Source organism: Esox lucius, chromosome 12 (assembly GCF_011004845.1).
Source record: "Esox lucius isolate fEsoLuc1 chromosome 12, fEsoLuc1.pri, whole genome shotgun sequence".
NCBI classification, from domain to species: Eukaryota; Metazoa; Chordata; class Actinopteri; order Esociformes; family Esocidae; genus Esox; species Esox lucius.
The window spans coordinates 35360179-35372644 of record NC_047580.1 but is presented as its reverse complement, the minus strand read 5'-3'; the positions used below and the strand labels follow the sequence as shown (position 1 = coordinate 35372644).

The 12466-nt window shown below is 43.4% G+C and overlaps 1 protein-coding gene across 1 annotated transcript in view; it reads right to left on the bottom strand.

Annotated features, from left to right (window-relative positions):
- Window positions 1-12466, bottom strand: part of si:ch211-169p10.1 (coiled-coil domain-containing protein 120) — a 60045-nt gene that overhangs the window by 33468 nt on the left and 14111 nt on the right. The gene's annotated exons all lie outside the window — the stretch shown is intronic.

Genomic DNA, 12466 nt, shown 5'->3' with positions numbered 1-12466 from the left:
TCAGGTTTCAACTGTAAACATTGTAACAAATCTATTATGAAGTATCACAAACCTATAGACAACAGGGCCTATGAACAACCCTACAAGCAACCGGGGAAAAGGAGGTTAGAGAGCAGAGATAGAGAGATAGAGAGATAGAGATAAATAGAGATATCTCCATATCAGGCTTCTGTGATCTTAAAGCCTACAGAATTGCTTTGCAAGAACAGAGAAACCAGCGCGAGAAGCAGCAATGTGATTTACATTAGCAAATCAATAGATGCCCCCCTGCTCAGAACCCCTTTTACATTCAACCTCACTTTTTAGGGTCACTAAAGAAAGAATGCACTCACATCACATTTCCACCACTCCGGGTTTTTGCATAACAGAGGAAGTGGAAGAAGAAGCATCTGCCGAAGCCTTCAAGGAAAGTCTTCCATCGCATCGGACAACTTATTAAGATGTGAACAATTAAATATAACGCAAGAACACAAGATTGGATGTTACCAGATACTCCTAAAGAAGCTTCTGAGCTGGGGACGGCCACCCTAAGCGTTCACACTGGGATTTGCAGTTAAATGAACTCAGGCCTGGAGGCCTTGTGACTCTAAATTAGTTTTAAGTATTGTGTGAACCAAAGCAGCACAGGAGTTACTGAAGACCACTGATCCCACATGACCTGCTGTTCTGTTGTCATCTGTCATTGGCATCAGGGAGTTGTGTTTTGGTATAAGCGGAGAGAGCGAGTGAGGGTGTGTGTGCGCGCGTGTGTGTGTGCTCGTGTGTGCCTGAATGGGGGGAAGTTCAGCTGGGACTTAGAACAGAGTTCATCTCCTGTACCCTTCCTGGAATTCACCCTGGTCCGAAGAGAGCATTCGTCAGAGTTCCCACACTGGGAGAGAGATCGGCTCACAGTTGGTTAAGCTCAACAAGGAAGATAACTAATTAAAACAATAAGAAAAAAGCCCATTATTGCAACTTCACTGCAGACATTTACAGCACAAAAAAACATATATTCCAGTTGTTAATACATTTTTTGAAAAATTTTACAACAATGTGTTCTAATGAACAGAACCCGGTGCCTTGGTGCTGCTCCACTACTGTGTGGGAACTCTGGCAGCAGTTCATTAATTACACAACGAGACAAGAGGGACACGATTAATCCAACATTAGAACTACGCTATCAGCCAACAGCAGAACAATATAGCAGATTAAAGATAGAATACGTCACCTTTACTGTTTCAGGGTTTGATGTATTGTTTAGCAAAATGCACTATAATCGTTTGTTCATTATTTCAGAGTTATTATTAGGTTATCAGTACAACTTATGAATAGTTGTAACCCTGACTTGAACCCATTCATGTGACAGATGACAAATGGATCAGAATTAGGGGATGGGGTGTGGTGGTCAGGGGGTGGGATGTGGTGTTGATGGGGTGGTGTATGTGGGGCGGTGGTATATGTGGGGCGGTGGTGTATGTGGGGCGGTGGTGTTGGTGGGGCGGTGCTGTTAGTTAACCAGGCTAGTACCTCAGGTCTGAAACAAGACGGTACAGCTGTTAGTTAACCAGGCTAGTACCTCAGGTCAGAAACAAGACGGTACAGCTGTTAGTTAACCAGGCTAGTACCTCAGGTCAGAAACACGACAGTACAGCTGTTAGTTAACCAGGCTAGTACCTCAGGTCTGAAGCCAGACGGTACAGCTGTTAGTTAACCAGGCTAGTACCTCAGGTCTGAAACACGACGGTACAGCTGTTAGTTAACCAGGCTAGTACCTCAGGTCTGCAACACGACGGTACAACTGTTAGTTAACCAGGCTAGTACCTCAGGTCAGAAACACGACGGTACAGCTGTTAGTTAACCAGGCTAGTACCTAAGGTAAAACACCTCCCCACCAACACCGCCCCACCAACACCGCCCTACAAACACCGCCCCATCAACGCCACCACACAGTAACCACCCCTTTTCTCATTCAAACTCAACCACCTACAAAACAATATATTCACATCACAAGTTTTCTCAAAACAGTTAAAAACACATTCAAAACAGAATGATGGCAACTGGTGTGCATTTCTGCAGTAACCAGATTGAAATATAAAGAAAATGTTTGATATTTGTTAGAACATTTTTGTTATGTTAGAATATTTAGTCAATCCAAACAAAGCTAATTGCAGTTTCAACTGAATACCAACCCATGTGTTGTACACTGTACCCTTTGAGAGAAACGGTGAACATGTGAAAGAACTCCAGTATCAATATATCCAGGTAAGATGTCTGTTCAATAACCTAACAGGATATTTACACATAATGTAAAGTACTGTAAAACTATGTTTCATACATGTTTTGAGACATGTATGAAGCGTTTTGGTGGTTTTAGTGAGTTTTGGGGGTGTTTTGCAACGATGCATGTTGGTAATGCCCACTGTGTGAAGAGTTCTGTTATTGTGGTTTCAGTATTGACCGATGCTTGTAAGCAATCGAGAAAAACTGTAAGATTTTCCAGTGCAAACTAAATCACAGCCAACCCAAGTCCTTAAAGGTTTCCAGCTGAATGTGTATCACTGTGTGTTCAACACCAAGACGGCAGACTAGACAAGATTTTTTCCAAGATGAGTGATTTTTCAAAGCTTGTCGCAAACACAGTCTTTCTTCCCTTCGGCTTATCGGTCCGAATATGATCTGAAAGGTCCTCCTCCACCCTCACCAGGTTAAAAACAGACAGACACTCACGCCAGGTCCCAGGTGGTGTCAGTGCAGATGAGAGGAGTGAGAAACAGGTCTTGACAGGCCCTCAGCTTCGTCCCTGTTTTGGGGTCAAAGTGTTTGGTGTGTTATACTGTGTGTTTGGTCTGTTATACTGTGTGTTTAGTGTGTTATACTGTGTGTTTAGTGTGTTATACTGCGTGTTTGGTCTGTTATACTGTGTGTTTAGTGTGTTATACTGTGTGTTTAGTATGTTATACTGTGTGTTTGGTGTGTTATACTGTGTGTTTGGTCTGTTATACTGTGTGTTTAGTATGTTATACTGTGTGTTTGGTGTGTTATACTGTGTGTTTGGTCTGTTATACTGCGTGTTTGGTCTGTTATACTGTGTGTTTAGTGTGTTATACTGTGTGTTTGGTGTGTTATACTGTGTGTTTGGTGTGTTATACTGTGTGTGTGGTGTGTATTACTGTGTGTTTGGTGTGTTATACTGTGTGTTTGGTCTGTTATACTGTGTGTTTAGTGTGTTATACTGTGTGTTTGGTGTGTTATACTGTGTGTTTGGTGTGTTATACTGTGTGTTTGGTGTGTTATACTGTGTGTTTGGTCTGTATTACTGTGTGTTTGGTGTGTTATACTGTGTGTTTGGTCTGTTATACTGTATGTTTGGTCTGTTATACTGTGTGTTTGGTGTGTTATACTGTGTGTTTGGTGTGTTATACTGTGTGTTTGGTCTATTATACTGTATGTTTGGTGTGTTATACTGTATATACTGTATACAGCTGCTAAGCCTTCTCCAACCGGATGGAAAGTCAGAGAGTTGACAAGGGCAACAGAAAAGCCTGCAGTTTTCAGCCTCACACTGCAGGGTCAGAAATAATATCTCTATTGTTTGCAGATGATCTGGTACCAAGGAGGGTCTAAAACATACATCTTTTGCAGGGATTCTTTCAGACCTGGTCACTGAAAGCGAGCCTCAGAAACTCCCAAAATGTTCCAGATGCCACACTAATAATTACAACTACTTCTGCTTAAACATCAATACAACTGGTTACTTCAAAAAGGCTGTGAATGACCTGAGAGACAGAGCATGAAGGACCTTTCACACCAAGAAAAACAACATACAACTTGAGATAACAATCAGGATCTGTTTTAGAATCCACCAAATCTGAAAAACACACAATAAGACTGCAGAATTATCCTACTCTATAGTCTGAAGTCTTGAATTGCAGAATCAAGACTATACAAACTAATGATCAAAATCCAGAAAAGAGATGTTAAATGTCCCAACCACCTAAAGGAAAGTTATTCACAAACATTCCATAAAAAAAAACTAATCCACAGAGAGATCAACTTAGATAAGAGCCTCTTAACCCAGCTATAGATCCCCAGGAAAGAACCACAGACCTAACCAAATAATGAGTAAACAAAAAGAGAACCATTCCACAGCCTGAAAATTATCAACCCCCACAAAAAGAAAGAAAAACAGGGCAAGTTGGGATTGCTCTCAAGAAAATACATTTTGTGTGCACACCCACAAAATGAGCTGGAAACTGAGCTGCACTTTCTAATTTTATGCCAAATGCATGACCAGACGTATATACTTCCTACAGATTACATTGACATATTGACAATTATTTCTTAAATTCACTAGATAAATAAAATAAAATAATTTTAATTCCCGCTGTTGCCATTGATACTGCCATTCTAAAGACACCACAGGCATTGATGGTCAAACATGTCACACACACACACGTACACACGCGTGCACATACACGGGCATACACACATGCACTCGTAGTATGTGTTGCCTTTGCACAAAATGAAGCTTTTCATGTATAAAATCTGTCCAATCAGCAGTTTGTATGAAGATATTTTAATGACAATCCAGACGTAACACAACACAAACCAATTTGACATATTCAGATTATAATCAGAGGAGTGAATGATGATGGTGTGTTGGGATTATGGTGAGGTGGGATGATGGTGAGGTGGTATGATGGTGTGTCAGATGATGGTGTATTGGGATGATGGTGAGGTGGGATGATGTGGTATTGGGATGATGGTGTGTTGGGATTATGGTGAGGTGGGATGATGGTGTGTTGGGAAGATAGTGTGACGGATGATGGTGTATTGGGATGATGGTGAGGTGGGATGATGTGGTATTGGGATGATGGTGAGGTGGGATGATGTTCTGTTAGAATGGTGGTGAGTTTGGATGATGGTGTTTTAGGTAGATGCTGGGTTAGGATGAGGTTTGTTAGGTTGATGTTGAGTTGGGATGATAGTGAAGTGGAATGATGTTGTGTTGGGAGGATGGTTTGTTGTGATGATGGCGTGTTGGGATGATTGTGGGTTTGGATGATGGTGTGTTGGGATGATGAAAAAGTGTTTTGCATGAGCTGTTTGGCGCTTCCTGACACTGCTGAGGGATGGAACCATCTCTCCTCTTCTTCTCTGGTGCTCAGGGTGGTATAGTTGCTGAGTGGCTGCTCCTCTACGAGGGGTTCTGGGGAGGAGGGGGTCATGGGGAGGGGGTTCTGCACAGCAACAGTGTCTATTCTGCTTTCGGGCTCTGCTCCATATCAAAGCTACTCATAAAAAAATAAAAAATACATCTGTTTGAAGTCTTCAGCGAGCAGCGAGAGAGAGAGGGAGGGAGAGAGATGGAGAGAGAGAGAGAGAGAGAGAGAGGGGGATGGAGCGTGCTCAGAAACCAGTACTGCAGAAAGACAAGTCTTACTCCTCAGAACAGAGCCCATGGCAGACAAGGGGGGAATGTGTGTGTGTGTGTGTGAGGGGGAGGGAGACCGGGGACGCTGTCTGCATTAAAAGATCACCCTCCATGGTATAAGATGGTAATAATTGATGTTCAGAGACCAGACAGGGATACCAAAGAGAATATGCTCTTTTAACTCTGGCAGTAGGTGGGTTTTTGGGAACTTAAAAGTTCTGCAAGGTTAGGACTTCTTGTTTTATAACTAAGGTTGTTATAAATCTAGGACATTACATTTTAGGGTAGTTCCTGTTGAGTGTGAGGCAGGGAGCATAATGGTAAGAAATGTATGTAACAGGTTGCTTAAAAAGGTTTCTGTAAAGTTACTGTAATGTTGCTTTAAAAGTCCTGTAAGATTTAGATCCTGTAAAACTGATGTAAAGTTTTTGTAATGTTGCGTTAAGTGGCATTAGGATTCCTGTAAGATTGGCTAAATGTTGCTATTCCTGTAAACTGTATGTAGAGTCAAGGAAGTGGAGGAAGTCAGGGTTTAGTGAGGTTTTGTGATGTTTGTCATCCTGTGAGAGACTCTGTCAGGAAGGGAGGGAACAAAACCTAGCTGGACGGCGTTATGGGAGGGCTTCAAAATCATACCGTCCACAGCCCCTGGTAGTAAATGAAGCATGGTCACAGTCCACCCTTTATCCATATGAAATCAAAGTTGTTTCCCAGAGCGCTGCTGGGTTTTCTAGAATAATAATGTCAGGCCGTCCTGCTAACCCATTTCCAGTACTGATTAAAACTCAATTTCCCACTGGCTTCTGTTGTGAAGAGGAGAAGCCTCCCTTTCTTTCCTCTGTGTGACCAAAAGAAGTGAATCTCACCAGGCGCTGGTTCACCCTTCACTCAACTTCTGTTCATGTCAGAGAACAACTGCATAATATTGTAGGGATTCAATAACCCTGAATTTTGAAGGGAATCAGTGTTGCTATGAATCATTCTTAAAATATCCCAAAATATATTTTTCACATTTAGGTTTTAAAGGTGGTTGACCAAAAGTGACGGTAAATCACTAGTGTGAGTGGGAAGCGGGGGATTATGGGGGTGGTTTGAAAGCAAACTGCTGCAGTTCAACCTGGCCTTCACATGAAAAAGACTACATACTGCTCCTTTAATCCCATTCTACATCTGCCACGCAGGGCAAGACTGGGTTCCTAGTAGCACCATATCCCCCTACATAAGTAGCACGGCACAAAACAGAATTTATTAGGACTACAGAAAAAATGTAATGTCCTATTCACACGATCAACAAGAATCTACGGCGGTGCTGTCAGGCGAAACACATGTAGCACTGCTCTTTGGCCAGACAACTGACCCGTAAACTGCATGTAAACTGACCATGTTGTTTACCTGGCAACTGACCCAGACTGCATGTAAACTGACCATGTTGTTTACCTGGTAACTGACCCAGACGGCGTGTAAAACTAACTGACCATGTTGTTTACCTGGTAACTGACCCAGACGGCGTATATAATCACTGACCATGTTGTTCACCTGGTAACTGACCCAGACGGTGTATAAACACACTGACCATGTTGTTTAACTGATAACTGACCCAGACGGTGTATAAACACACTGACCATGTTGTTTACCTGATAACTGACCCAGACGGTGTATAAACACACTGACCATGTTGTTTACCTGATAACTGACCCAGACGGTGTATAAACACACTGACCATGTTGTTTACCTGATAACTGACCCAGACGGTGTATAAACACACTGACCATGTTGTTTACCTGGTAACTGACACGGCGCTCTGTAGAACAATTACCCAGGAATATGATGTGCAACAACAGCTATTTTTATCCATTCACACTTTTGATGTTTTTTTTAATCTCTTGTCTTGTTTAAAATGAATAGAGTTAGCATGGTGGTAGGGCGAGGGGTCACTATGACGACAAGCCTAGAAGGTTAGGGAAATAACAACTGGCTAAAGGCTAAAGCAGGCTATCATCACACATTCTCTGGTTGACACTTTCCTCAAGTCATGTCTGAACAAGCCTTGAATAGATTAGAGGAGAGGAGAGGGGTGAGATGAGATGAGAGGGGAGGGGGAGTGAGATGAGAGGGAGGAGAGGGGGGAGGGGAGATGAGAGGAGAGGGGAGGAGAGGGGGGGAGGGGAGATGAGAGGAGAGCTGATCCTGATCTGAACAGGGGTTTTCTCTGGATTAGCCCAGGGCTCCAGGAGAGGCTGGTGAGAGGGGAGGGAAAAGGAGGTTTAGAAAGGGGTTTCTCTGGATTAGTAAAAGCGGAGAGGAGACCCAGGCTGCCAATGGGCATAGGACTATAAGACTGGGGGATCCTCTACTTATACAGTATTAAACACACACACACACACATATACACACACACACACGCACCCACACAAAATTAAAGAAGAAAGAGGCTGCAGAATCAGCTGCTACAGCTGATCCCTTCACTACTCCCCTCCTCCTCCCCTCACTACTCCCCTTTCCTCTCTTCACTACTCCCCTCCTCCTTACCTTCTCTCCTCACTACTCCCTTCCTCTCCTCACTAATCTCCTCCTCCTCCTCCCTCACTATGCCTCTCATCTCCTCACTAATCCCCACCTCTTCCTCCCATCTCTACTCCCCTCCTCTCCCCATTATTCCTCTTCTCACTAATCCCCTCCTCCTCCTCCCTTCACTATGCCCCTCCTCTCCTCAGTACTCCCCTCCTCCTCCCTCACTATGCCTCTCATCTCCTCACTAATCCCCTCCTCTTCCTCCCATCTCTACTCCCCTCCTCTCCCCATTATTCCTCTTCTCACTACTCCCTTCCTCTCACCTCATCACCTCACTGCTCCTCCCTCCTCCCATTTCTCCTCCCCCTCCTCTCAATCCCTCTTCTCTCCTCTCCTCTTTCCTCCCCTCCTCCTCTCTCCTCCTTTCCTTCCACTCCTGTCCTCCTCTTCTTCCCACCTCCTCTCTCGTCCTCTCCTTCCTCTCCTTTCTCCTCCCCTCCTCCTTCTCTCCTTTCCTCCTCTCTCCTGAGCTATGGAAACTCCACTGTTTCTCAGAAAATCAAAACAGAGCAGGAGGAGCTACCTGCTTCTGTCTCCAATCTCTGTGTGTGAGTGTGTGTGTGAGTATAGTAAAACCAGAAAACATTTGACTCATTGGGACCTTTTGCCGGTCCCCGTCAGGCAAAGTCAATTTCCGGCTCAGGGATTAGGTTTAGGGTTTAGGTTTAGGGTTGATTTTATAGTTAGAATTGGGGTTTCTTTAAGGTCTAGGCATTGTTGGTTAAGTTTAGGGTTTAGGTTAGGCATTACATCTAGGTAAAGTTTAGGCATAAATGTTACTTTATTGAGGTTATGGTTATCGTTAGGGTTAGATCAGGGTTAGATCAGGGTTAGGTTAAGGTTAGGGATATGGTAAGGGTTAGGGTTAGGGTTACAATTAGGGCAAGGGAGCATGTCATTTCAATTTTCTGATCCCCATGAGGGTAGCTGTACAAACTTGTGTGAGTGTGTTTGTGTGTGTATGTATGTGCGTGTGTGTGTGTGAGTGTGTGTGTGTTTGTGTGTGTGTGTGTGTGTAATCCAGGTCCAACAATACATGTGAAGACCAGAAGAGCCCACAAACATAGTAACACCTGATAATTCTGTCCTGACAAGTGTTTTGGCAGGTCCTCAAGAGGAAACTGTGGCACTGTGTCCATGACAACCCTCCCTTCTGACCGGACAGAACCATCGCTGCTAAAAGACGGATTTAAAGAAGTACACTGCAACCTAGGACAGAGTTGTGGAGGGCAAGGAACAACATACACTGTTTCTGTGACTGACTGGCTAGCTATCCAACTGACTGGTTATGTGTCTGGCTAACTGATTGGCTGACCAACTCGTCATCTGACCGACTTGTTATCTGACTGGTTATCTATTCTTCAGAGTGCTCGGATGCTAACCATCAGTCTCCTCAGTTATCACCACTCCAGACCACTCTTTGGAATGCAGTGGAACGATAGCACTGGGAGAGTGGGAGCGTCTCTCCACAGGACACACCAATGGCACGGCAGCAGAATGTAACAGCTATGACAAATATACATTTAGTGTAGATATGAACACCCTCACAGGAGGTGTCACAAGGAATGATCTGCATTCAAAATGACAAGACAATTAAAATGTAAAGATGAAAAGCACTCTCCCTGCTATGAGGTGATGCTGGGTATCTGTTTGGAGGGTTTGGATCACAACAACATACAGAGCGCCCTCAAAAAAACAATAGGACCTGGTGTTAAAGATGAGGGGAAAAAGGCAATGAAAACATGTAATCTCCACGATTGGGCAGTAATTATTTATTAAATAGTAAAGGTTCTGACACAGGTTCTAACCACCACAGGTTCTGATACAGGTTCTAACCACCACAGGTTCTGACACAGGTTCCAACCACCACAAGTTCTGACAGGTTCCAACCACCACAGGTTCTGACACAGGTTTCAACCACCACAGGTTCTGACACAGGTTCTAACCACCACAGGTTTTGATACAGGTTCTAACCACCACAAGTTCTGACAGGTTCCAACCACCACAAGTTCTGACAGGTTCCAACCACCACAGGTTCTGACACAGGTTTCAACCACCACAGGTTCTGACACAGGTTCCAACCACCACAGGTTCTGACACAGGTTCCAATAACAATTGTTCTGGTGGATTTGGCGGGAATCCTGCTGGATGTGAAAATCATGTGTTACTGTTTTAGTGATTTTCAGCAATAAGTTGTGTTCTTGTGGTGTTTTTCCTCTTATTGAAAGTACATTAAAAATACATCTAAAATTGTGATTACATAAACGTAAAACAAATCTCTCTCTGATTACTGATCTGCTTTGTTTTCAAATGAGAATTGGCATCAGTGTGTCGGATGAAGGACCCCACAGCATTCAACAAAAGAGATGAAAAGAGAACTATATTTTGTTGGTCATATTTACTATTTCCCATGAGAAACCAAGCCAGCAGTGTGCACACAAACCAAAGCCTTGAGAGAGCAGATACTGGATTGTTTTCAAAGAGAGAGAGAGAGCAAAAGAGTGAAGGAGGGAGAGAAAGACAGAGAGAGGGAAAAGGAAACAGAAATTGAAAAAGAGCATAGAATCATTGTTTAGATCATACTAGATAAGCTGCTTTCAATGCTGTGCTCCACATGTTCATCAGAAGCATGAGAATAGAGCACTTTTCGAGCTGGAGCTTCAGTTGGAGACTGGCTAATGTTTCAGGCAGAGATTTTACATTGACCAAACACTTTCAGTCTGATCACAGTTTTTTACAATTGCTAACATGCTTTTGTCCAATCTGTATTCACATTTTCCAAACTTCTAACACAATTAGCATAACATCCTTCTGTTGTGGACCATACCATTAACACAATTTGTGTTGTTTTCACCGAATATACAGTCAATATACAAGGGATTTTCTCTACATACGATCTTATCTAATACCAAAATGATGGATCTTGTCTTATTTTCAAATGTTTGTACACAGCATGCCAGAAACAAAGACCTACTGTTCAAAACCTTAAATAAAGCATGAAGCCTCTACGCCGGCAACAACAGCCGCTTAGAAGCAATACTGAAACAGCTGATAAGCATTTTTTGAATGAACAGATTGAAATATCGAGAAATCGCTGATTTACGTAAGTTGTGTAAAATAGACCAACCACAGCCGATTCCAAACTCAATCGAAAATATAGCCACGTGTTGAAGTACTTTCAATTACATGGACATGCACAGTAAAAAGAGGACTCTCTGGATTGATTTTGTTCTATGTGGATAAAGAACAACACGGAGGAGCAGAGAGAGAAAAGATTATGTCTGGACCTGTCGGGAGAAGAGTTGTTGGACCAGGTAGAGGAGTAGTTGGACCTGGGAGAGGAGTAGTTGGACCAGGGAGAGGAGTAGGTGGACCAGGAAAAGGGAAGAGGAGAGGTAGGGGGAGAGGAGTAAGAATGGGTGGTGTGTGTTCAAGGAGAGTATAAACCACTGAGAGTCTGGTGAAACCATGGTCTATCACTGACAGTCTGGTGAAACCATGGTCTACCACTGAGAGTCTGGTGAAACCATGGTCTACCACTGAGAGTCTGGTGAAACCATGGTCTATCACTGAGAGTCTGGTGAAACCATGGTATATCACTGAGAGTCTGGTGAAACCATGGTCTATCACTGAGAGTCTGGTGAAACCATGGTCTATCACTGAGAGTCTGGTGAAACCATGGTCTATCACTGAGAGTCTGGTGAAACCATGGTCTATCACTGAGAGTCTGGTGAAACCATGGTCTAGTGAAAGAGGCTGGTGAAAGACTCCAGCCAAATCGCAGACGGTCAACTGTGGCTTCCATTATCCAGACTTTTCAACAAACCAACAGTAAAGTGATGCATTTCAGAAGGGCTTCTTCTATCATTACTAACCACACTAACTGTAGGCCACCAGTCCCAATGCAAATACAGTGGGGAGAACAAGTATTTGATACACTGTCGATTTTGCAGGTTTTCCCACTTACAAAGCATGTAGAAGTCTGTAATTTTTATCATAGGTACTCTTCAACTGTGAGTGACGGAATCTAAAACAAAAATCCAGAAAATCACATTGTATGATTAAGTAATTCATTTGCATTTTATTGCATGACATAAGTATTTGATACATCAGAAAAGCAGAACTTAATATTTGGTACAGAAACCTTTGTTTGCAATTACAGAGATCATACGTTCTTGACCAGGTTTGCACTCACTGCAGCAGGGATTTTGGCCCACTCCTCCATACAGACCGTTTCAGGGCTGTCGCTGGGCAATATGAACTTCCAGCTCCCTCCAAAGATTTTCTATTGGGTTCAGGTCTGGAGACTGGCTAGGCCACTCCAGGACCTTGAGATGCTTCTTACGGAGGCACTCCTTAGTTGCCCTGGCTGTGTGTTTCGGGTTGTTATCATGCTGGAAAACCCAGCCACAACCCATCTTCAGTGCTCTTACTGAGTGAAGGAGGTTGTTGGCCAAGATCTCGTGATACATGGCCCCA